The 25,600-nt window shown below is 47.5% G+C and overlaps 1 long non-coding RNA gene across 1 annotated transcript; it reads left to right on the top strand.

Annotated features, from left to right (window-relative positions):
* Positions 1 to 857: 857 nt before the first annotated feature.
* LOC143923685 (uncharacterized) lies at positions 858 to 24,101 on the top strand. The gene is made up of 3 exons (XR_013261768.1): positions 858 to 4,333; positions 15,000 to 15,579; positions 23,772 to 24,101. It is a non-coding gene; the product is annotated as an uncharacterized LOC143923685 (long non-coding RNA).
* The last annotated feature ends 1,499 nt before the right edge of the window (positions 24,102 to 25,600 follow it).

Below are 25,600 nucleotides of genomic sequence, written 5' to 3'. Positions count from 1 at the left end.
CATGGCCAGTCAGTGTGGTGGTGATGATGTGACCAGAGAGTGACTGAGGAAGCGCTCCTCCCCCCCCCCATTCTCTCCCCACTCTCTGCTCTGCTCTCTCCGGCCGCAACGCCGTGTCCCCGCGGTGGGCGCGCTCCCTGCTGGCAGCCAGGCGGCGGGCTGGACGGTTGTGTGAGGAGGACGGAGAGCCGCCATAGAGCCGAATCACCCCCCTGCAGACAACAGGCAGCCATCTCCCTCATGGCCTGGATGTGTGGAGAGAGGAAACAGCGGGAGCGAGGGCGGCCGATCCCCCCCCCCCCAAGCACCAGGCAGACAATGCAGCTATGAAACTGAACATGTGTTGGGAGTGGAACCGGCAGCTGGCCGAACACCCCCCCCCCCCCCCCCCCCCCGGCGGGCACCAGCCGGCGGCTCCCACATGGAGCTGGACGAGCATAGGGACGCCCCTGCAGCCGGATCTGCCCCGGGAGAGAGGAGCTGGTGGGCAGCCGACCTCCACCACAGTACCCAGGGGAAGCAAGGTGGGTGGGCAACCACAGAGAGATACACCGCCATTGCTGCTGCTGCCGATAGCTCGGCAAGGACCTGGAAGTGACGTATGTCAGCACCACCCCCTCCTGAACTCAGAAATGAGCCGACGAAGGCTCTGATGGAGGAGGAGGGATTTAAAGCCCTCAGACTCCTCCTACAAATTCAGGCTAGCCTGCGGCCAGCCTTCCAACATATATATATATATATATATATATATATATACGCACACACAGAGGCATACAAACATATATATATATATATATATATATATATATACTGTCTCTTTTTTTAAAATTGGCAGCTGCAGCTCTACATTAATCTCCATGCTGGGTACTGCACTCTAGGGGGAGGCAGGGAGCACAGCACACACTGCTAGACGGCTCTCCTTTGCTTTCACTTTCACAGTAAACAGCGTGCCCAGCTCCTGCACAGCCGATTTACACATCGGCTGAGAAGACATACACTGTGGAGAGGGGGACTTTAGAGCGAGACCCCACAGGCTGACTGCAGCATGGGTGAGGAGGGAGGGGAGGAGGAGAGCTAAAGACAGAATGACACCCCCGTGATGGGTGGGGCCAAGCCCCACAGGCCCCGCCCCATTTTCGGCACCAGTATCGGCGGAAATTCTCTTTCGGCTTTTTGCCGAAAGGGCCATTTTCGGCCGATATGTTTTGGCGGCTGAAATTTCGGTACATCCCTAGTTATTACTGCGGTGACTGACAGCAAAGCTGGAGGTTTTAATTTTGACCACTGACACCAATGCTGGGGGTTATTTTGGCCACTCATACCAATACTGGGGGTTGTTATTGCAGACACGAATACCTGTGCTGGGGGTTATTATTGCAGTCAATGACACCAGTGCTGGAGGTTATTATTGCAGTGACTGACACCAAATCTGGAGGTTTTTATTGAGACCACTGACACCAATGATGGGGGTTATTGTTGCAAATATTGGCATTAGACCCCCTTTCACACTGAGGGCATTTTGCAGGGGCTATAGCGTTAAAAATAGCGCCTGCAAAAAGCCAAATCAATGGGGCAGCGCTGCTATACTGCCGACTACGTTTTGCAGACGGATTTAACCCCTCTTCGGCCATTAGCGGGGGGTTAAAACCGCCCCCGCTAGCGACTGATTAGCGCCGCTAAAACGACGGTAGAGCAGCACTAAAAATAGCGCCGCTTTACAGCTGAAACCCTAGGTGGCGCAGTGTGAAAGGATCTCTATGCTGGAAGATATCATTTCATCCACTGACACCATTGCTGGGCATTGTTATTGTGGTCACTGATACCAACGCTGGCTCCATCCACCCCACCCCAAACCCATCCCGGTTCCATCCATCCCACCCCAATTCCATCTTGGCTCCATCCATCCCCCCCCATCCAGTCCCAGCACCATCCACCCCCCATCCAATCCTGGCTCTATCCACCCCACGCCAATTCCATCCCAGCTCCATCCATCCCACCCCAATCCCATCGCAGCTCCATCCATCCCACCCCAATTCCATCGCAGCTCCATCCATCCACCTCAATCCCATCCCGGCTCCATCCACCCCACCCCAATCATATACCGGCTCCATCCACCCCACCCCAATCCCATCCAGTGGCTGCATATGATGGGCACAGATGGGCTGCAATTGATGTTTTTCTTTTTTTTACAGTTTGTTTGCACCCCCCTCCAAGAATTGTGAGCACCAGCCGCCACTGATCTCTTGTATCGTGTCTGCAGTCTCTGACCATCTCTTGTATCGTGTCTGTAGTCTCTGACCATCTCTTGTATCGTGTCTGTAGTCTCTGACCATCTCTTGTATCATGTCTGCAGTCTCTTACCATCTCTTGTATCATGTCTGCGGGTCTCTGACCAACTCTTGTACCATGTCTGTATTCTCTTATTATCTCCTGTATCATGTCTGCAGTCTCTGACCATCTCTTGTATCGTGTCTGTAGTCTCTGACCATCTCTTGTATCGTGTCTGTAGTCTCTGACCATCTCTTGTATCATGTCTGCAGTCTCTGACCAACTCTTGTACCATGTCTGTATTCTCTGATTAGCTCCTGTATCATGTCTGCAGTCTCTGACCATCTCTTGTATCATGTCTGCAGTCTCTGACCATCTCTTGTATCGTGTCTGTAGTCTCTGACCATCTCTTGTATTGTGTCTGCAGTCTCTGACCATCTCTTGTATCATGTCTGCAGTCTCTTACCATCTCTTATATCATGTCTGCAGTCTCTGACCAACTCTTGTACCATGTCTGTATTCTCTGATTATCTCCTGTATCATGTCTGTAATCTCTGATCATATCCTGTATTATGTCTGCAGTTCTGATCATCTCCTGTATCATGTTTGCAGCCTCTGACCATCTCTTGTATCATGTCTGCGACTCTCACTCTGTGGAAGGTGCTCCAGAGCCCCCTCCACATTAGAGTTTCCATTTTAAATACAAGTTGGAACTCTGTGATGTAAAAGGGAATGCAGTGGACTCTGATATAAAGGTACGCTTTGGTCACCAGAGCCCCCCCCGTTCCCTTACATTAGAGTTCCCCTTTACACCAAAGTCTGCAGGTTCCCCCTTAGATCATGAGCCACAACATTCCCCTTTATATCAGAGTTCCCTTGCACTGTAAGGGGGAATCCTGCACACTCTGATATATGGGGGAACGCTGTGCTGGCTGGGTTATATTAACCTGACCTTCATGTAAATGGAGAAAAATATGCATGTAAAGAAGAATTGGTTAGAGAAAATTCTATAAATGGTGAATTCATAGTTCATAGAATTTAAAACTCTTAATATATGCAATTTATACAGTTAATTTTTATCTCTTGAATTATTTTTCCCATTATTGATGTGAATGGGGCCTTACAAAGCCTAGAGCCGCCTTTGATACTAGATTCATCTAGGCCTTAGATTCCGAGACCACAGGCTCAGCCCCTTAGCAGTCCCTGTAGTGCAGTGGCTCCAAGATGGAGACCCAGTCACTAAGTGGGGAACATGAACAGGTGAGGGAGGTCCTGGTAGCCTGTTCCCTCACTACCAGGGCCACCATCACCAACTCCACTGATTCGCAGTACATATAGCTTTATTCATAACCTCTTACCACTTGTTACTCTACATTTCAGTCTCCATAAACCAGAGGTTTAGACAATGTTTCTAGTTCCTAGTTCTTGTAATATACCATAACGAATCATTACTATAATTCATTCATTTCCTCTTCCCAGTAAATGACATGGACAACCTCTTTTCGAATTGAAATCCTTTATTGAACACTTAGTAAATTACATTTGAGGTAGTGGGGTGGGTGGGTGCTTCTACCACATCCCCTTGAGTTGCACCTTGATATAGTGTGGTGCTTTACCCCATAGGGTTCTGATGTGCTTACAAACACATACTAGGCCAATTTATAGACAGGATCTAATTAACCTACCAGCATATCTTTGGAGTGTGGGGGGAAACCGGAGTACCCGGAGGAAACCCACGCAGGCACAGGGAGAACATGCAAACTCCAGGCAGATGGTGTCGGGATTTGAACCAGCGACCCCATTTCTGCTAGGTGAGAGTGCTAACCACTCCACCACTGTGCTGCCCCTTGGCGGCCCATGTAATAATTCCCAGCTCCTGGGCCGCCGTTGGACTGCTGTTCTGACTATCACTGGAGATTCTCACTGTATGTAATCTGTTGACACTCGTCCCACTCACTCCCTGTCTGCTCTAGGCTGCAGATGGGCATCGATCAGGCTGCACTGATGGCAATGGTGAGCCTGCTGCACTGATGGCAATGGTGATGCTGCTGCACTGATGGCAATGGTGAGGCTGCTGCATGGAAGGCAATGGTGACGCTGCTGCACTGATGGCAATGGTGACGCTGTTGTACTGATGGCAATGGTGAGGCTGCTGCATGGAAGGCAATGGTGAAGCCGCTGCACTGATGGCAATGGTGAGGCTGCTGCATGGAAGACAATGGTGACGCTGCTGCACTGATGGCAATGGTGAGGCTTCTGCATTGAAGGCAATGGTGAGGCTTCTGCACTGATGGCAATGGTGAGGCTTCTGCACTGATGGCAATGGTGAGGCTTCTGCACTGATGGCAATGGTGAGGCTGCTGCATGGAAGGCAATGGTGAGGCTTCTGCACTGATGGCAATGGTGAGGCTGCTGCATGGAAGGCAATGGTGAGGCTGCTGCACTGATGGCAATGGTGAGGCTGCTGCATGGAAGGCAATGGTGAGGCTGCTGCATGGAAGGCAATGGTGAGGCTGCTGCATGGAAGGCAATGGTGAGGCTGCTGCATTAAGGGTTATTGGTGAGGGTGCTGCATTGATGGCAATGGCGAGACTGCACTGATGTGGGCTAATGAGGCTGCATTGATGGCACTTGTGAAGCTGCAGATTGGCACTGACCCTTATTTTGCTTCAAAGTTCTTATTTAAAATTTAAGTTTTTTTTTTTCCTTAAACCTCCCTCTTAAAATTAATGTGCGTGTTATACGTTGATAAATACGGGTACTTTGTTTTCTCTATAGTCATTCCAATCCCTTTGGTATTTTTAAGTTTTTTTTATGTTTCGATGTCTTTATCAACTTTAGCCAAAAACTTTTGTATTTGAGATTTTTCTTTGTATTCTGACACATCTTTGAATGGACTCAATTTTTATTTTAATTCAGCTATTTTTGTGGCTATTTTTTGGAGTTGGAGCAGTGTGACCGCATGCAAACGGAGGTGTGCCAGAGTCACAGGTCTAAGGAGCCACCTGGCCTTCACCACAGCCACTGGAGGTGTGCATGTTGCGCTGCAAGGCAGCTCCGAGGTTGCGGCTCTCCAGCACACCCGTGCGGGCACAGTGCATCCAAATAGGCATAATATTACCTAGGATCAGGTCCACTGACATCAATGCTTGGGGGTTAATATTGCTTCTACTGACACCAATGCTGGGGATTTTTGCACCCACTGACACCATTGTTGGTGGTTACTATTATGTCCACTGACCTCTTATCCTTTACATGCAAGGAAGCTTCCATCTTAATTTCTGCTTGATCTGCAGTTCTCATGGTGTTGTGTTGGTGATCAGCTATGACACCAGCCATAAGATGTGTTTATAGTTTGGTTGAAAGCAACCTGTTCTGCTTTAAAAGTGCCCTATAATATGATACAAGGTACTTTTGAAAATTGATAGTCCTTCAGTCTGTTAGATACCCTACCACCCGGTTCTGGCAACTAGCTAGGTGCCCTGCCTCCTGGGTTTGGAAGCTGGCTGAGTGCCCTGCTGCTGGGGTCTGGAAGCTGGCTGAGTGCCCTGCTGCTGGGGTCTGGAAGCTGGCTGAGTGCCCTGCAGATCAGATTCTTTAAGAAGTACAACACTTGGATCTTGCAGCTCCACAAGACAGAACATATCCCAATGCTGGGATCATCACTATTTGCAGGCTTAACTTAGAGTCCCTTTACTGTTTTTCATTTTACCAGTCACCCAGGTCTTTCCAAGGAATTGGTTCCCCAGCATAGGTCCCCTAATACGCTTGGAATTGCAGAGGCACACATTACAACTGGATCAGGATGGAAATCTGCCCTCGCCCAGAACACCTCTACTACTGAAAACTGTACGTGTAAGGGAATTTTGACAGTGACCCAGGTCTTACCAAGACAATGGTTCCCCCAGAAAAGGTCCCCTAATTCCCTTGGAGTGGCAGGGGCACACATTACATCTGGATCAGGGCAAAAGTCATATGGAAATCTGCCCTCACCCAGAACACCTCTACTACTGGAGCTGTACGTGTAAGTGGATTTTAACAGTCACCCAGGTCTTACCAAGACATTGGCTCCCCCAGAAAAGGTCCCCTAATGCCCTTGGAGTGGCAGGGGCACACATTACAACTAGATCAGGACAAAAGTCATATGGAAATCTGCCCTCACCCAGAACACCTCTACTACTGGGGCTGTACGTGTAAGTGGAAGGGATTTTAACAGTCATTCAGGTCTTACCAAGACATTGGTTCCCCAGCAAAGGTCCCCTAACACCTTTGGAGTCGCAGAGGCACACATTACAACTGGATCAGGACAAAAGTCATATGGAAATCTGCCCTCACCCAGAACACCTCTACTACTGGGGCTGTCAATAAAAAGCAGAAATCTGGACCACCAAGCTTTGGCACAACATAAGCAAATAGCTCATGAAAGTTGTCTATGGGAATCTAAGACCAAACGGGTAACCCATGCCAGGCATGCAACAAGCACAGAGATGCGGGGGTATTAGACCTCTGGAGCTGGTGATATCTTGACCATAGTACCAGAGACTGACTGGGCAGCAGGCACAAAACTAGCAGAGGCAGGCTGGGCAACAGGTGGTATATAAGCAACATCAGGCTTGTCAGCAGATAAAGAATCAGTGGCATATGGCTAGGCAACAAGTGAAATACCAATGGATTCAAGCTGGACAGCAGGTAAAGGGTTAGTAGAGTCAGAGTGGACAGTAGGTAGAGGAGCAGTGTCATCAGACTGGATAGCTGGTGGCGTATCAGGCTGGTCAGTTTGTAAAGGATCAGTGGAATCTGGCTGGGCAGCAGGTTAAGTACCAATGGAGTCCAGCTGGATAGCGGGTAAAAGATTAGTAGTGTCAGGCTGAACAGTAGGTAGAAGATCAGTGGCATCAGATTTGATTGCTGGTGGTGTATACAAGAGGTCAGGTTGATCAGCGGGTAAAGAGAGGCCCCGGAATGAAGGACGGAAGGGAGGTAGAGAAGGGGATGGACATGACAGGGTGACTAAGGGAGGATGGTAAGGGGTTAAGCTGTGGGAAGTAGAACTTCCGAGGGGGAGGCTCTGCGCTTCAGTGTGTGGAGGGGCGGAGCTTTTTAAAGGAAGCGGGCGGAGCTAACAGGGCAGTGCGAGGAAGAAGCTGAAGGAGGAGGCAGTTTTCCCACCCGCCCTTCCTATTTGTATGGCATGATGGTTGGTGGTGGTGTTTTTGTTTTTTCTTTTATTCTTTTTCAGGTTTTGTGTGATGGTCGTCATATGGTTTTCACTGACAGAAGTTGTCTCTGAGCGGTCACAGCTGGAGGCCTGGTTATGTTAAAATGGGTAACGCAGTGAGTTGATTATTTGGGGAATATGTTGGGTCACCGTCAGAGATCACCAGACTGGGGGAAGTTATTATATGTTAAATGTTAATGGTTTTATATATATATATATATATATATATATATATATATATATATATATATATATATATATATATATTATTATTATTATTATTATTATTATTATTATTATTATTTTTTATTTTTTTTGGTTTGGAGTAATTTATTGAGTAATAAAGGCTGTTATGGCCATTATACTCCAAAGAAGGTGTGGTGTCTTCATTTAGGTGGCAAGTTGGAAGGGGTTTTGGGGTATAGTGGGTAACAGGAAATTGGGAAGCGAACAATTAGTCTACACTGGTCAAGGATCAGTGGAATCTGGCCGGGGAGCAGGTGAAGTAGCAATGCAGTCAAGCTGGATAGCAGGTAAAGGATTAGTAGAGCCTCTATGTGCTGGGGAGAGAGGGAGGAAAGGAGGTTCTGTGCACTTCATTCTTTCTTTCTCCCCCCCCTCTCATTCATTTCTTTCTTTCCTTACATCTTTCGTTCCATCTTTCCTTCTTTATTTCTTTTCATCCTTCCTTCTTTCTTTCTCTTTCCATCTTTCTTTCTGCATCCATGCCCCTTTATTTCTCTCTTCCTGTGACAGCCTGTCAGACTTGGTGGTATCTGTGAGTGCAGCTTCCCTGCACAGCTCTGCAGAAGTGGAAATGCCTTTTAGGTGAGCACAATAGAGGCAGCGCTGGTGTATCATTCAAGTGCTCACCAACCAGATGGTGGATAAAAATGCAGAGTAGTTTTAGAAGTGAGCCTTCTTCTTACTTCTTCTATTTTTTTGGCGTCTCACGTCCTATAAAAAGAAGAGAAAATTAGTTCTGATACACTTATCTTAAAATTACATATTTTTTTTTAAGTTACCCACTTGCCAACCAGCCGCTGTCATTATACTGCAACAGGTCGGCATGATCCCGCGAGCCACCGTAGCTGTATGTCGGCTCCTATAAGTGGCACAGCAGGTACACTATACTCTGGGGGTGTCGATGCTCATGACCGGCGGTCGCGATGACTGCCAGGCACGCGCGCGATTGTGGGCACGAGACCTGTGAGTGTAAACACACAAATCCCTGTTCTGTGAGGAGAGGAGAGGAGAGACAGATTGTCAGTTCTTAATAGCCAAGAACCATGATCTGTCATTTCCTATAGTCAGTCCCCTCACCTTACAGATAGAACACACAGTCAGGGGACACAGTTAACCCTTGATCGCCCCCTAGCGTTAACCCCTTCCCTGCCACTGACATTTACACGGTAATCAGTGCATATTTATAGCACTGGTCGCCGTATAATTGTCAATGGTTTCAAAAATGTGTCCGAAGTGTCTGCCATAATGTTGCAGTCCCGATAAAAATCACAGATTGCTGCCATTACTAGTAAAAACAATAATAATAATAAAAATGCAATAAATCTCTCCCCAATTTTGTAGATGCTATAACTTTTGTGCAAACCAATCAATATACGCTTATTGCGATTTTTATTACCAAAAATATGTAGAAGAATACGTATCGTCCTAAAACTGAGGAAAAATTAGCTTTTTAAAAAAAAAATTGGGATATTTATTATAGCAAAAATACAAAATATTGTGTTTTTTTTCAAAATTGTTGCTCTTTTTTTTGTTTATAGCGCAAAAAATTAAAAACGTAGAGATGATCAAATACCACCAAAAAAAAGTTCTATTTGTGGGAAAAAAAAATTGTTTGGGTACAACATCCCACGACTGCGCAATTGTCAGTTAAAGCGACACAGTGCCGTATCGCAAAAAAAAAAGGCATTTATGCTTATTGGTAATTGAGCAGCCAAATCTTCGGTGGTATAGCAGGGTCCCTTGGAGGGCTGATGGAAAGTCCCTCCAGTTGTAGGAACGATGTGGGGACCTGCAGTGGTATAGCAGCTTCCCTTGGAGGGATGATGGGAAGTCCCTCCAGTTACTGAAGTGGTGTTGGGACCTGCGGTGGTACAGCAGGGTCTCCTGGAGAGAGTGCTTTTTTTTAATAGTACTACTATTCCTTTATATTGGCTTTTGGTATTTACAAATGCAGCAATTTAAAAAATGATGAATGAAAGGTTTAGAACCGGGAAAAAAGATAAAGAGTACATTTATATACAACTATATAGATCGGACCAAAATGAGGGACAAATGAGGAGGAAAGAGGGACATAGGGACTTTTTTTGAAATCAGGGACAGTCCCTCGAAATCACGGACAGTTGGGAGCTATGTTATGGTATGGAATATAGTTGTAGTCCATCTATCCAAAAAACTAAGGGACTATACTCACTTTAGAAGGCATTTCCGGGGCTCCCTTTGTCATATTTGCCGCATCTGGTGCACAGATCTTTCCTGCAGGCGCAACTGGTGCACGGATATTTCCTGCAGGTGCAACTGGTGCACGGATCTTTCTGCGCAGATCAGTCATGTGTGCATCTTTCAGAAATAAACGCTTGCAACTGTTGGTGATTGCCGCATCTGGTGCACGGATCTCACCTGCAGCCGCAACTGGTGCACGGATCTTTCCTGCAGGCGCAACTGGTGCACGGATCTTTCCTGCAGGCGCAACTGGTGCACGGATCTTTCCTGCAGGCGCAACTGGTCCACGGATCTTTCTGCGCAGATCAGTCATGTGTGCATCTTTCAGAAATAAACGCTTGCAACTGTTGGTGATTGCCGCATCTGGTGCACGGATCTCACCTGCAGGCTCAACTGGTGCACGGATCTTTCCTGCAGGCGTAACTGGTGCACGGATCTTTCCTGCAGGCGCAACTGGTCCACGGATCTTATTGCGCAGATCAGTCATGTGTGCATCTTTTAGACATAAACGCTTGCAACTGTTGGTGATTGCCGCATCTGGTGCACGGATCTCACCTGCAGGCGCAACTGGTGCACAGATCTTTCCTGCAGGCGCAACTGGTGCACGGATCTTTCCTGCAGGCGCAACTGGTGCACGGATCTTTCCTGCAGGCGCAACTGGTGCACGGATCTTTCCTGCAGGCGCAACTGGTCCACGGATCTTATTGCGCAGATCAGTCATGTGTGCATCTTTTAGACATAAACGCTTGCAACTGTTGGTGTTTGCCGCATCTGGTGCACGGATCTCACTTGCAGCTGCATCTGGTCCCTGGGAGGACAGATCAGTCATGTGTGCATGTTTGCGTTTGGAAAGGCTGCGACTTTTGGTGGTTTCCGCAATTAGTGCACGGATCTGTCCTGCAGGCGCAACTGGTGCACGGATCTTTCCTGCAGGCGCAACTGGTGCACAGATCTTTCCTGCAGGTGCAACTGGTGCATGGATCTTTCCTGCAGGTGCAACTGGTGCATGGATCTGTCCTGCAGGTGCAACTGGTGCATGGATCTGTCCTGCAGGTGCAACTGGTGCATGGATCTGTCCTGCAGGTGCAACTGGTGCATGGATCTTTCCTGCAGGCGCAACTGGTGCACGGATCTGTCCTGCAGGTGCAACTGGTGCACGGATCTGTCCTGCAGGCGCAACTGGTGCACGGATCTTTCCTGCAGGTGCAACTGGCGCATGGATCTTTCCTGCAGGTGCAACTGGTGCATGGATCTTTCCTGCAGGTGCAACTGGTGCATGGATCTGTCCTGCAGGTGCAGCTGGTGCATGGATCTGTCCTGCAGGTGCAACTGGTGCATGGATCTTTCCTGCAGGCGCAACTGGTGCATGGATCTTTCCTGCAGGCGCACCTGGTGCACGGATCTTTCCTGCAGGCGCAACTGGTGCACGGATCTTTCCTGCAGGCGCAACTGGTGCATGGATCTGTCCTGCAGGTGCAGCTGGTGCATGGATCTGTCCTGCAGGTGCAACTGGTGCATGGATCTGTCCTGCAGGTGCAACTGGTGCATGGATCTTTCCTGCAGGCGCAACTGGTGCATGGATCTGTCCTGCAGGCGCAACTGGTGCAGGAAACGATCTTTCAGTCTCCATTGGTTCAGGTTGCGAACGTCTAGTCCTCACTGGTGCAGGAAACGAGCTTCCAGTCACCACTGGGGCAGGAAACGATCTTTCAGTCTCCATTGGTTCAGGTTGCGAACGTCTAGTCCTCACTGGTGCAGGAAACGATCTTTCAGTCTCCATTGGTTCAGGTCGCGAATGTCTAGTCCTCACTGGTGCAGGAAACGAGCTTCCAGTCACCACTGGGGCAGGAAACGATCTTTCAGTCTCCATTGGTTCAGGTCGCGAACGTCTAGTCCTCACTGGTGCAGGAAACGAGCTTCCAGTCCTCACTGGTGCAGGAAACGATCTTTCAGTCTCCATTGGTTCAGGTCGCGAACTTCCAGTCACCACTGGTGCTGGAAAAAAACTTGCAGCTGCCATCATGTTATCTTTACATCTCAGTTCCTATAAATAGAGATAAAAATTGGTTATTTTCCACATATTTTAAAAGGTGTGTGTATGTATTGTGATCACTAAAATTGTTATTTTCAACATAACACAAGGTCTTTTTTTTTTATTTTGCTCCCCTCCCCCACAATTGTGCAATATGGAGTTGTAAAGTCAGTTTTTTTTCCTCTCTACGTGTTCTCCTGTATATGTGATGGGGAGATGTCTACATGTTCTCCTGTGTATGTGTGAAGCTGAGATCTTTACGTTTTCTCCTGTATATGATATGTGATGGTGAGATCTCTATGTGTGCTCCTGTAGACGTGTAATGGTGAGATCTCTACATGTTCTCCTGTGTATGTGTGATGGTGAGATCTCTACGTGTTCTCCTGTATATGTGTAATGGTGAGATGTCTACGTGTTCTCCTGTATATGTGTAATGGTGAGATGTCTACGTGTTTTCCTGTATATGTGTGATGGTGAGATCTCTACGTGTTCTCCTGTGTATGTGTGAAGCTGAGATCTTTACGTTTTCTCCTGTATATGATATGTGATGAGGAGATCTCTACATGTTCTCCTGTAGATGTGTAATGGTGAGATCTCTACATGTTCTCCTGTGTATGTGTGATGGGGAGATCTCTACGTGTTCTCCTGTATATGTGTAATGGTGAGATGTCTACGTGTTCTCCTGTATATGTGTAATGGTGAGATCTCTACATGTTCTCCTGTATATGTGTAATGGTGAGATGTCTACGTGTTCTCCTGTATATGTGTAATGGTGAGATCTCTACATGTTTTCTTGTATATATGTGATGGTGAGATCTCTACGTGTTCTCCTGTGTATGTGTGCTGGTAAGATCTCTAGATCTCTGTGTTCTCCTGTATATGTGTGATGGTGAGATTTCTACATGTTCTCCTGTCTATGTGTGATGGTGAGATCTCTATGTGTTCCCCCCACCCACATAATTTTTATATAAGAAACTTGTATTTAGGATGGAAATTATAGTTGGCTTGTACTTACCTCATATGGTATTGGTGTCCCAATGACCTGTGCCGGCACCTGCTGTGGTACATGATGGTATGTCACTGGAGTGGTGTCAGGACCTGCGGTGTTATGGCAGGGTCCCTCGGAGGGTTGATGGCGAGTCCCTCCGGTTACTGGAGCGATGTCAGGACCTGCGGTGTTATGGCAGGGTCCCTCGGAGGGATGATGTAGAGTCCCTTCGGTTACTGGAGATTTCTCAGGACCTGCGGTGTTATGGCAGGGTCCCTCAGAGGGCTGTTGGAGAGTCCCTCTGGTCACTGAAGTGTTATCAGAACCTGCGTTGTTATGGCAGGATCCCTCGGAGGGCTGATAAAAAGCCCCTCCGGTTTCAGGAGTGGTGTCGGGCCCTGCGGTGTTATGGCAGGGTCCCTCGGAGGGCTGATGGAAAGCCCCTTCGCTCAGTGGAGCGGTGTCAGAACCTGCGGTGTTATGGCAGGGTCCCTCGGAGGGCTGATGGAAAGCCCCTCCGCTCACTGGAGCGGTGTCAGGACCTGCGATGTTATGGCAGGGTCCCTCGGAGGGCTGATGAAAAGCCCCTCCAGGTAAGAGAGTGGTATCGGGCCCTACGATGTTATGGCAGGGTCCCTCGGAGGGCTGATGGAAAGCCCCTTCGCTCAGTGGAGCGGTGTCAGGACCTGCGGTGTTATGGCAGGGTCCTTCGGAGGGCTGATGGAAAGCCCCTTCGCTCACTGGAGCGGTGTCAGGACCTGCGATGTTATGGCAGGGTCCCTCGGAGGGCTGATGAAAAGCCCCTCCAGGTAAGAGAGTGGTATCGGGCCCTACGATGTTATGGCAGGGTCCCTCGGAGGGCTGATGGAAAGCCCCTTCGCTCAGTGGAGCGGTGTCAGGACCTGCGATGTTATGGCAGGGTCCCTGGGAGGACTGATAAAAAGTCTCTCCAGTTATGATAGTGTTGTAGAGACCTGCGATGTTATAGCAGGGTCCCTGGGAGGACTGATAGAAAGTCTCTCCATTAACAACACTGATATAGGGACCTGCGGTGGGATAGCAGGGTCCCTGGGAGGGCAGGTGGAAAGTCCCTCCAGTTATGGGAGTGTTGTAGGGACCTGCGATGTTATAACAGGGTCCCTCGGAGGACTGATAGAAAGTCTCTCCGTTTACAACACATGTATAGGGACCTGCGGTGGCATAGCAGTGTCCCTGGGAGGGCTGATAAAAAGTCCCTCCAGTTATAGGAATAGTGTAAGGACCTGCGTTGGTATGGCAAGGTCCATCGGAGGAAGGATGGAAAGTCTCTCCGTTTACCATAGTGGTATGTGAGGGCTGATGGTAAGTCCCTGCTGTCCCTGGAATAGAATAGGGACCTGCGGTGGAATAGCAGGGTCCCTGGGAGGTCTGGTGGAAAGTACCTCCAGTTACTGAAATGCAGTAATTATTCATGTTCCAGGAACAGAGAAGTGTTGTCTTTGTCGCTAGTCCGTCACTATAAAGCTCAGGTATAGTCCGTCACTATAAAGCTCAGGTATCTGTAGGAAAGAAAAAGAAAAAGAATGATAAATATGGAGGGGGACATGGGGGGGGGGGACACAAATTCTTTATAAAACATATTGAAAACCCAACCGAATTATGGAGAGAAATCTACCGCCAGGAGGGTTAGCAAAAAATGAAATCCAGCAGAGGGCAGCACTGCCTCATACTGTATGCCCGCTGCCCTCTGCTGGATTTCATTTTTTTGCTAACCCTCCTGGCCAACGGTCATGTGATGTTTTTTTGTTTTTTTTGTAACTTTATTCAACATGCTGTATGTTATGTAATGAACATGTAATGTTATGTAATGGGCGCTTATGTTATGCAGTGATGAATGGTTGGTAAATAGATGGATATCAGAATCATTTATATCTCACAGCCACGTCCTTGTCAAGACCCATCGCCCTATGTAATGCAATGACTTGTCTATGTACATATTCTATATGGCTAGCTGCAATTTACTGGCTCATATTGTCTTTGTATTGCAGGACTCTAAATAATTGGTCACATGACACCCAGCAGAGGGCAGCACTGCCTTATATGGACTCTGACCAACTGACAAGTTTTTTTATAGCCTTATATTTGCCTAGATTTGATAAATCTTATGTTAATATGCAAAATTCTGTAATCTCAGATGGTGATGTGCATACTGAGTGTAGCTCTGTCCCCAGAATCCAGGAGAGCAGAAGCAATGAACTTACCGCTGAACATCTGACACCCAGCACCAACTTTTTTTTTTTTTGTTTTTTTTCCTCAAAAACTTTATGTAGTGTATGTTCAGTGACAAACATGTAACAACATATAATGTTATGTAACGGGAGCTAATGTTATATATTAGTGTTAAAATATAAAAATAAAAATATTGAAAATATAAAATAAAATATTTTTTAAAAAATCTGACAGATATGGGAATCATTTCTAACCCACAGCCCACAGGAGCCAAAATGAGACAAAGGAGCCACAAGAAGGACACATGGGCCACAGAAGCAACACGGGGGTAACAAGAAGGACACAGGAGGGGCACAGGAGGGATACAGGGGTCACATGAAGGACGCAGCAGAGACACAGGTGAGAAACGGGAGTCACAAGAAGGACACAGGTGGGACACGGGGGTCACAAGAAGGACACAGGTGGGACACGGGAGTCACAAGAAGGACACAGGTGGGACACGGGAGTCACAAGAAGGACACAGGTGGGACACGGGAGTCACAAGAAGGACACAGGTGGGACACGGGAGTCACAAGAAGGACACGGGTGGGACATGGGAGTCACAAGAAGGACACGGGTGGGACACAGGGGTCACAAGAAGGACACAACAGAGACACAGAAGGGACACAGGGGCCACAAGAAGGAAATAGGAGGGCCACAGGGGCCATAAAAATGACTTGTAGTGCTGCCAGCCTTTGGCCCAATTGTACAGGTCTTTGCTGTTTTTATTATTTTACATTTTTTTTTGTATTTCTAAATGTCACCAGGGTGTTGTGTTTTTTGTTTTTTGTTGTCAATTTCAGTTGTATGCAACCATCTATTGGCTATAATAATACCATTAATTATAATAAATAATTATATTATTATTATTTATATAATTTCATTATTATTATTAGGTTTATTTCTAGGTTATTATTTATTACTTCTTCTAAGAGCAGGTGTATTAAATTGTACTGTAATTGTACTGTCTGCCCTCATGTTGTAAAGCGCTGCGCAAACTGTCGGCCCTATATAGATCCTGTATAATAATAATAATAATAATATTTATTTGGTTTATTTCTAGGTTTTTGTTTATAAAATCCTACATTAGGCTTTACCAGGTTTATTTCTAGATTAATTGTTTTAAAATCTTATATAAGCTTTATTTGGTTTAATGACTTTAATTTATGTTTTATATGTAATTGTGCCCAACCATAACCAAAATGTATAGTAAAAAAAAAATCAATGATAACTTTATCATTAAAATCTTAACTTTGACTTTTTTCGATTTTTTTTTTTAAAACGTTATTATTTATATAATGTTATATAATCTTTATTAGGTGCAATGATTTGTTAGTATGGAGCCCCCCCGGGATGTGCTGTGGGGATGTCAGATTTTTCTTTGTTGTCTGATGAAGAGATGAAATCACTGACCAAAAATAACCTGCTGGTGTCCTGCACTTCCCACATTGAACACTAGATGTCGCGGTGTACACTGTGTTGTATTGGGAACGTTTGTTTGGGTGGAACACTTTATTCCGGTCATATGTTCCCCGGTGTAGTGTCACAGTTTGATGCCTATCACAGGATGGTGCGGAAGTGACGTTGTTGCGTACTGCGCATGCGCGATGCGCTCCAAACGCTCGCGCCGTGCGTTCCAACATAGTTTCGGCAATACAGTTCAGCGAAACCATCACATAATGTTACGGAAGTGATGTTACACACAACACAAACACGGGCCACGTTGTTGCGTACTGCGCATGCGCGATGCGTTCCAAACACTTGCGCCGTGCGTTCCAACATAGTTTCGGCAATACAGTTCAGCGAAACCATCACATAATGTTACGGAAGTGAAGTTACACACAACACAAACACTGGGCCGTTCGTTACAACACTAATACTTCCCTTGTTACCTAGTAGGTTTTGCATTGCTGGGACTTGTAGTGCCTATCCTGAGCTACATGCTTCAATGTTCAGTGTCCTCATCCCTATCCCCATGCTTCAATGTTCAGTGTCCTCATCCTTATCCCCGAGCTTCAATGTTCAGTGTCCATCCTTATCCCCGTGCTTCAATGTTCAGTGTCCTCATCCCTATCCGCGAGCTTCAATGTTCAGTGTCCTCATCCTTATCCCTGTGCTTCAATGTTCAGTGTCCTCATCCCTATCCCCATGCTTCAATGTTCAGTGTCCTCATCCCTATCCGCGAGCTTCAATGTTCAGTGTCCTCATCCTTATCCCCGAGCTTCAATGTTCAGTGTCCATCCTTATCCCCGTGCTTCAATGTTCAGTGTCCTCATCCCTATCCGCAAGCTTCAATGTTCAGTGTCCTCATCCTTATCCCTGTGCTTCAATGTTCAGTGTCCTCATCCCTATCCGCAAGCTTCAATGTTCAGTGTCCTCATCCTTATCCCCATGCTTCGATGTTCAGTGTCCTCATCGAAGCAGGGGGATAAGGATGAGGACACTGAACATTGAAGCTCGCGGATAGGGATGAGGACACTGAACATTGAAGCAGGGGGATAGGGATGAGGACACTGAACATTGAAGCTCGGGGATAAGGATGAGGACCCTGAACATTGAAGCAGGGGGATAAGGATGAGGACACTGAACATTGAAGCTCGCGGATAGGGATGAGGACACTGAACATTGAAGCAGGGGGATAGGGATGAGGACACTGAACATTGAAGCTCAGGGATAAGGATGAGGACACTGAACATTGAAGCACAGGGATAAGGATGAGGACACTGAACATTTAAAGCTTGCGGATAGGGATGAGGACACTGAACATTGAAGCACAGGGATAAGGATGAGGACACTGAACATTGAAGCTCGCGGATAGGGATGAGGACACTGAACATTGAAGCATGGGGATAGGGATGAGGACACTGAACATTGAAGCACAGGGATAAGGATGAGGACACTGAACATTGAAGCTCGCCGATAGGGATGAGGACACTGAACATTGAAGCACGGGGATAAGGATGGACACTGAACATTGAAGCTCGGGGATAAGGATGAGGACACTGAACATTGAAGCACGGGGATAAGGATGGACACTGAACATTGAAGCATGGGGATAGGGATGAGGACACTGAACATTGAAGCTCGGGGATAAGGATGAGGACACTGAACATTGAAGCATGTAGCTCAGGATAGGCACTACAAGTCCCAGCAATGCAAAACCTACTAGGTAACAAGGGAAGTATTAGTGTTGTGACGCACGGCCCAGTGTTTGTGTTGTGTGTAACTTCACTTCCGTAACATTATGTGATGGTTTCGCTGAACTGTATTGCCGAAACTATGTTGGAACGCACGGCGCAAGTGTTTGGAACGCATCGCGCATGCGCAGTACGCAACAACGTGGCCCGTGTTTGTGTTGTGTGTAACATCACTTCCGTAACATTATGTGATGGTTTCGCTGAACTGTATTGCCGAAACTATGTTGGAACGCACGGCGCGAGCGTTTGGAGCGCATCGCGCATGCGCAGTACGCAACAACGTCACTTCCGCACCATCCTGTGATAGGCATCAAACTGTGACACTACACCGGCTCATTGTTTATGTTGTGCACACAGTGTGTGGTGGGTGGACGAGGTGTGATCGGTGTGTTCTCCTCAGATGTGTACGGGATCCCCGGTGACAGATCATTCAATGAGACTCGTTATATCACCGGACACAGGGACACATGGGGCACGCGAGGGGGCCCTAAGATGGGCATGAGGGCAACAAGAAGCATACAGGAGGGGTACAGGGGCAAAAACAAGGACACGGGGGGTACAGGGGCAACAAGAAAGATAAAGGAGGGGGTAAAGGGGCAACAAGAAGGTCTCAGGGGCCACAAGATGTAGGCGAGAGGGGCAAAAAGAAGGATACAGGAGGGGCTCAGGGGCCACACAAAGGATATAGGTGGGGTACAGGGGCAACAAGAAGGACATATGAGGAGTACAGGGGCAACAAAAAGGATACAGAAGGGGTACAGGGGCCACAAGAAGAACACATGAATAACACAGGGGCCACAAGAAGGATGCAGGGGGGCACAGGGGCAATACGAATTATACAGGAGGGGCAATAAAAAGGATACAGGAGAGGCACAAGGGCAATAAGGGTATAGGTGGGGCACAGGGGCATTAAGAAGGATACAGGAGAGGCACAGGGGCCACAAGAAGAACACAGGAATGACATAGGAGCCACACGTAGGACACAGGAGGGGCACAGGGGCCACAAGAAGGAGACCGGAGGGGCAATAAGAAGGATACAGGAGGGGCACAGGGTCAGTAAGAAGGATATAGGAGAGGCACAGAGACAATAAGAAGGATACAGGAGGGGTACAGGGGCAACAAGAAAGATACAGGAGGGGCAACGAGGAGGCTACAGGAGGGGGTACAGGGGCAACAAGAAGTATACAGAAGGGGTACAGGATCAATAAGAAGGATACAGGAGGGGCACAGGGGCCACAAGAAGAACACATGAATGACACAGGGGCCTCAAGAAGGATACAGGATGGGCACAGGGGCCACAAGAATGACACAGGAGGGGCACAGGAGCCACAAGATGTAGACGAGAGGGGCACAGGGCCACAAGAAGGAGACCGGAGGGTCAATAAGAAGGATACAGGAGAGGCACAGGGAAAATAAGAAGGATACAGGAGGGGTACAGGGCCAACAAGAAGGATACAGGAGGGGTACAGGGGCAACAAGAAGGATACAGGAGGGGCAACGAGGAGGCTACAGGAGGGGGTACAGGGGCAACAAGAAGTATACAGCAGGGGTACAGGGTCAATAAGAAGGATACAGGAGGGGCACAGGGGCCACAAGATGTAGGCGAGAGGGGCAAAAAGAAGGATACAGGAGGGGCTCAGGGCCACACAAAGGATATAGGTGGGGTACAGGGGCAACAAGAAGGACATATGAGGAGTACAGGGGCAACAAGAAAGATACAGAAGGGGTACAGGGGCCACAAGAAGAACACATGAATGACACAGGGGCCACAAGAAGGATACAGGAGGGGTACAGGGGCAATACGAATTATACAGGAGGGGCAATAAAGAGGATACAGGAGAGGCACAGGGGCAATAAGGGTATAGGTGGGGCACAGGGGCAATAAGGGTATAGGTGGGGCACAGGGGCATTAAGAAGGATACAGGAGAGGCACAGGGGCCACAAGAAGAACACAGGAATGACATAGGAGCCACACGTAGGACACAGGAGGGTCACAGGGGCCACAAGAAGGAGACCGGAGGGGCAATAAGAAGGATACAGGAGGGGCACAGGGTCAGTAAGAAGGATATAGGAGAGGCACAGGGACAATAAGAAGGATACAGGAGGGGTATAGGGGCAACAAGAAAGATACAGGTGGGGCAACGAGGAGGCTACAGGAGGGGGTACAGGGGCAACAAGAAGTATACAGGAGGGGTACAGGGTCAATAAGAAGAAAACAGGAGGGGCACAGGGGCCACAAGAAGAACACATGAATGACACAGGGGCCACAAGAAGGAAACAGGAGGGGCACAGGGGCAATACGAATTATACAGGAGGGGCAATAAAGAGGATACAGGAGCGGCACAGGGGCAATAAGGGTACAGGTGGGGCACAGGGGCAGCAAGAAGGGCACAGGGGCCACAAGAAGAACACCGGAATAACACAGGAGCCACACGTAGGACACAGGAGGGGCACAGGGGCCACAAGATGTAGACAAGAGGGGCACAGGGGCCACAAGAAGGAGACAGGAGGGGCACAGGGTCATTAAAAAGGATATAGGAGAGGCACAGGGACAATAAGAAGGATACAGGAGGGGTACAGGGCCAAAAAGAAGGATACAGGAGGGGCAACGAGGAGGCTACAGGAGAGGGTACAGGGTCAACAAGAAGTATACAGGAGGGGTACAGGGTCAATAAGAAGGATACAGGAGGGGCACAGGGGCCACAAGAAGAACACATGAATGACACAGGGGCCTCAAGAATGATACAGGATGGGCACAGGGGCCACAAGAAGGATACAAGGGGGGCACAGGGGCAATACAGATACAGGAGGGGCAACAAGAAGGACACAGGAGGGGCACAGGGGCCACAAGATGTAGACGAGAGGGGCACAGGGCCACAAGAAGGAGACCGGAGGGTCAATAAGAAGGATACAGCAGAGGCACAGGGACAATAAGAAGGATACAGGAGGGGTACAGGAACAACAAGAAGGATACAGGAGGGGTACAGGGGCAACAAGAAGGATACAGGAGGGGCACATGGGCAATGAGGAGGCTACAGGAGGGGGTACAGGGGCAACAAGAAGTATACAGGAGGGGTACAGGGTCAATAAGAAGGATACAGGAGGGGCACAGGGGCCACAAGAAGAACACATGAATGACACAAGGGCCTCAAGAAGGATACAGGAGGGGCACAGGGGCCACAAGAAGGATACAAGGGGGCACAGGGGCAATACGGATACAGGAGGGGCAACAAGAAGGGCACAGGAGGGGCACAGGGGCCACAAGAAGAACACAGGAATGACACAGGGGCCACACGTAGGATCCAGGAGGGGCACAGGGGCCACAAGAAGTAGATGGGAGGGGCACAGGGGCCACAAGGAGACAGGAGGGGCACAGGGTCAATAAGGATACAGGAGGGGCACAGGGGCTTCAAGAAGGATACAGGAGGGGTACTGGGGCAACAAGAAGAACAAAGGAGGGGTACAGAGGCAACAAGAAGGATACAGGAGGGGTACAAGGGCAACAAGAAGAACACAGGAGGGCTACAGGGGCAACAAGAAGAACAGAGGAGGGGCACGTGGGCAACAAGAAGGACACAGGTGGGATAGAGGGCAATAAGAAGGATAAAGGAGGGGCACAGAGGCCACACAAAGGATACAGGAGGGGCACAGGGACAACAAGAAGGGGTACAGGGGCAACAAAAAAGATTAAGGAGGTGTACATGGGGTAAATAGAAGGATACAGGAGGGGTACAGGGGCAACGAGAAGGATACGGGGGCAACAAGGAGGACACAGGAGGGAAACAGGGGCCACAAGAAGAACACAGGAATGACACATGGCCCACGTGTAGGATACAGGAGGGGCACGGGGGCCACAAGAAGGATACAGGAGGGGCACTAAGAATGCACAGGAGGGGCATAGGGCAACAAGGATACAGGAAGGGCACAGGGGCCACAAGTAAGACACAAGAGGGGCACAGGGGCCACAAGAAGGACACAGAAATTACACAAGGGCCACACAAAGGATACAGGAGAGGCAGAGGGGCCACATGTAGGATACAGGAAGGGCACACAGGCAATAAGAAGGATACAGTAGGGGCACAGGGGCAATAAGGATACAGGAGGGGCACAGGGGCAATAAAAAGGATATAGGAGGGGCACAGGGGCAACAAGAAGGATACAGGAGGGGTACAGGGGCAACAAGATGGATACAGGAGGGGCACAGCAGCAACAAGGATACAGGAGGGGCACATGGGCAACAAGAAGGATACAGAAGGGGCACAGGGGCAACAAGAAGGATACAGAAGGGGCACAGGGGCAACAAGAAGGATACAGGAGGGGCACAGGGGCAACAAGAAGGATACTGGAGCGACACAGGCCACACAAAGGATACAGGAGGGGCACAGGGGCAACAATAAGGATACATGAGGGGCACAGGAGCCACAAGAAGCATACAGGAGGGGCACAGGGGCCCCAAGAAGGACGCAGAAATGACACAAGAGCCACACGTAGGATACAGGAGGGGCACAAGGGCAATACGAAGGATACAGGTGGGATACAGGGGCAAAAAGAAGGATACAGGAGGGGCACAGGGGCAACAAGAATGATACAGGAAGGGCACAGGGGCAACGAGAAGGACATAAGAATGACACGGGCCACAAGAAGGATACAGGAGGGGCACAGCAGCAACAGGAGGGGTACAGGGGCAACAAGAAGGATACAGGAGGGGCACAGGGGCAACAAGAAGGATACATGAGGGGCACACCATTTACTGCCCTTCTGACACTGTACACTGCTCTACTGACACCATTTACTGCTCTACTGACACCGTCCTACTGGCTGACAGTGTCCACTTTTATGGTAGGCTATTTTCACTGACATTTCTTTTATTAATCGAATCATATTTTATGGGTACACTAAATGCTTTTGTTTTATTTAATCATGCCCATTTAACCCCCCCCCCCCCCCCCACTGTTAATGCAATTTGGCTATAGCAACTGTTCACTGTAGCACACTTCATTACTACTCTTTTTGGGTAACCCGAGGTATTTTACAATCCTATAGCGTGTACTACAAAAAATTGCCATGCGCCGTGAAAATGTTCGGGTTTGGCTTGAAGAAAAGACCTTCACCAACTGACAAGTGATGCCAGCTTTGAAAATAACTGTCAAATGTCTAAAAATAGACTAGTACATAACATAAGCACCCATTACATAACATTACTGACAGCCACATGCTGCAATTTTCTGCCTGTTTATATAAAAAATATATATTTTATATCTTATATTTGCCTAGATTTGATAAATCTGATGTTAATGTGCAAAATTCTGTAATCTCAGATGGTGATGTGCATACTGAGTCTAGCTCTGTCCCCAGAATGCAGGAGAGTAGAAGCAAATGGTCTTACCGCTGCGAGGAGTCAACAACATCTGACGCCCAGCAAAAGGTGCAGCTGCCTTATATGGGCTCTGACCAACTGCCGCTGACCTTTGACCTTCACCAACTGCCGCTGACCTTTGACCTTCACCAACTGACGCTGACCTTTGACCCTCACCAACTGACAAGTGATGTCATCTTTGAAAATAACATAATATTACTGACATCTACATGCTGCAATTTTCTGCCTGTTTATATAAAACAATATATATTTTATATCCTTATATTTGCCTAGATTTGATAAATCTTATGTTAATGTGCTAAATTCTGTAATCTCAAAAAAAAAAAAAAATTCTGTAATCTCAGATGGTGATGTGCATACTGAGTGTAGCTCTGTCCCGAGAATCCAAGAGAGCAGAAGCAATGAACTTACCACTGAACATCTGACGGCCAGCAGAGGGCGCAGCTGCCTTAGAAAATCAACGTTTTTTTTTTGTTTTTTTTCCTCAAAAACTTTATGTAGTGTATGTTCAGTGACAAACATGTAACAACATATAATGTTATGTAACGGGAGCTAATGTTATATATTAGTGTTAAAATATAAAAATAAAAATATTGAAAATATAAAATAAAATATTTTTAAAAAAATCTGACAGATATGGGAATCATTTCTAACCCACAGCCCACAGGAGCCAAAATGAGACAAAGGAGCCACAAGAAGGACACATGGGCCACAGAAGCAACACGGGGGTAACAAGAAGGACACAGGAGGGGCACAGGAGGGATACAGGGGTCACATGAAGGACGCAGCAGAGACAGGTGAGAAACGGGAGTCACAAGAAGGACACAGGTGGGACACGGGAGTCACAAGAAGGACACAGGTGGGACACGGGGGTCACAAGAAGGACACAGGTGGGACACGGGAGTCACAAGAAGGACACAGGTGGGACACGGGAGTCACAAGAAGGACACAGGTGGGACACGGGAGTCACAAGAAGGACACGGGTGGGACATGGGAGTCACAAGAAGGACACGGGTGGGACACAGGGGTCACAAGAAGGACACAGGAGGGATACAGGGGTCACAAGAAGGACACAACAGAGACACAGAAGGGACACAGGGGCCACAAGAAGGAAATAGGAGGGCCACAGGGGCCATAAAAATGACTTGTAGTGCTGCCAGCCTTTGGCCCAATTGTACAGGTCTTTGCTGTTTTTATTATTTTACATTTTTTTTTGTATTTCTAAATGTCACCAGGGTGTTGTGTTTTTTGTTTTTTGTTGTCAATTTCAGTTGTATGCAACCATCTATTGGCTATAATAATACCATTAATTATAATAAATAATTATATTATTATTTATATAATTTCATTATTATTATTATTATTATTAGGTTTATTTCTAGGTTATTATTTATTACTTCTTCTAAGAGCAGGTGTATTGAATTGTACTGTAATTGTACTGTCTGCCCTCATGTTGTAAAGCGCTGCGCAAACTGTCGGCCCTATATAGATCCTGTATAATAATAATAATAATATTTATTTGGTTTATTTCTAGGTTTTTGTTTATAAAATCCTACATTAGGCTTTACCAGGTTTATTTCTAGATTAATTGTTATAAAATCTTATATAAGCTTTATTTGGTTTAATGACTTTAATTTATGTTTTATATGTAATTGTGCCCAACCATAACCAAAATGTATAGTAAAAAAAAAATCAATGATAACTTTATCATTAAAATCTTAACTTTGACTTTTTTCGATTTTTTTTTTTTAAACGTTATTATTTATATAATGTTATATAATCTTTATTAGGTGCAATGATTTGTTAG

This window comes from Lithobates pipiens, unplaced genomic scaffold (genome assembly GCF_037356315.1).
Source record: "Lithobates pipiens isolate NorthernLeopardFrog02 unplaced genomic scaffold, aLitPip1_a1.2 Scaffold_22, whole genome shotgun sequence".
Lineage (NCBI taxonomy): Eukaryota > Metazoa > Chordata > Amphibia > Anura > Ranidae > Lithobates > Lithobates pipiens.
This window is presented reverse-complemented; position numbering and strand designations above follow the sequence as displayed.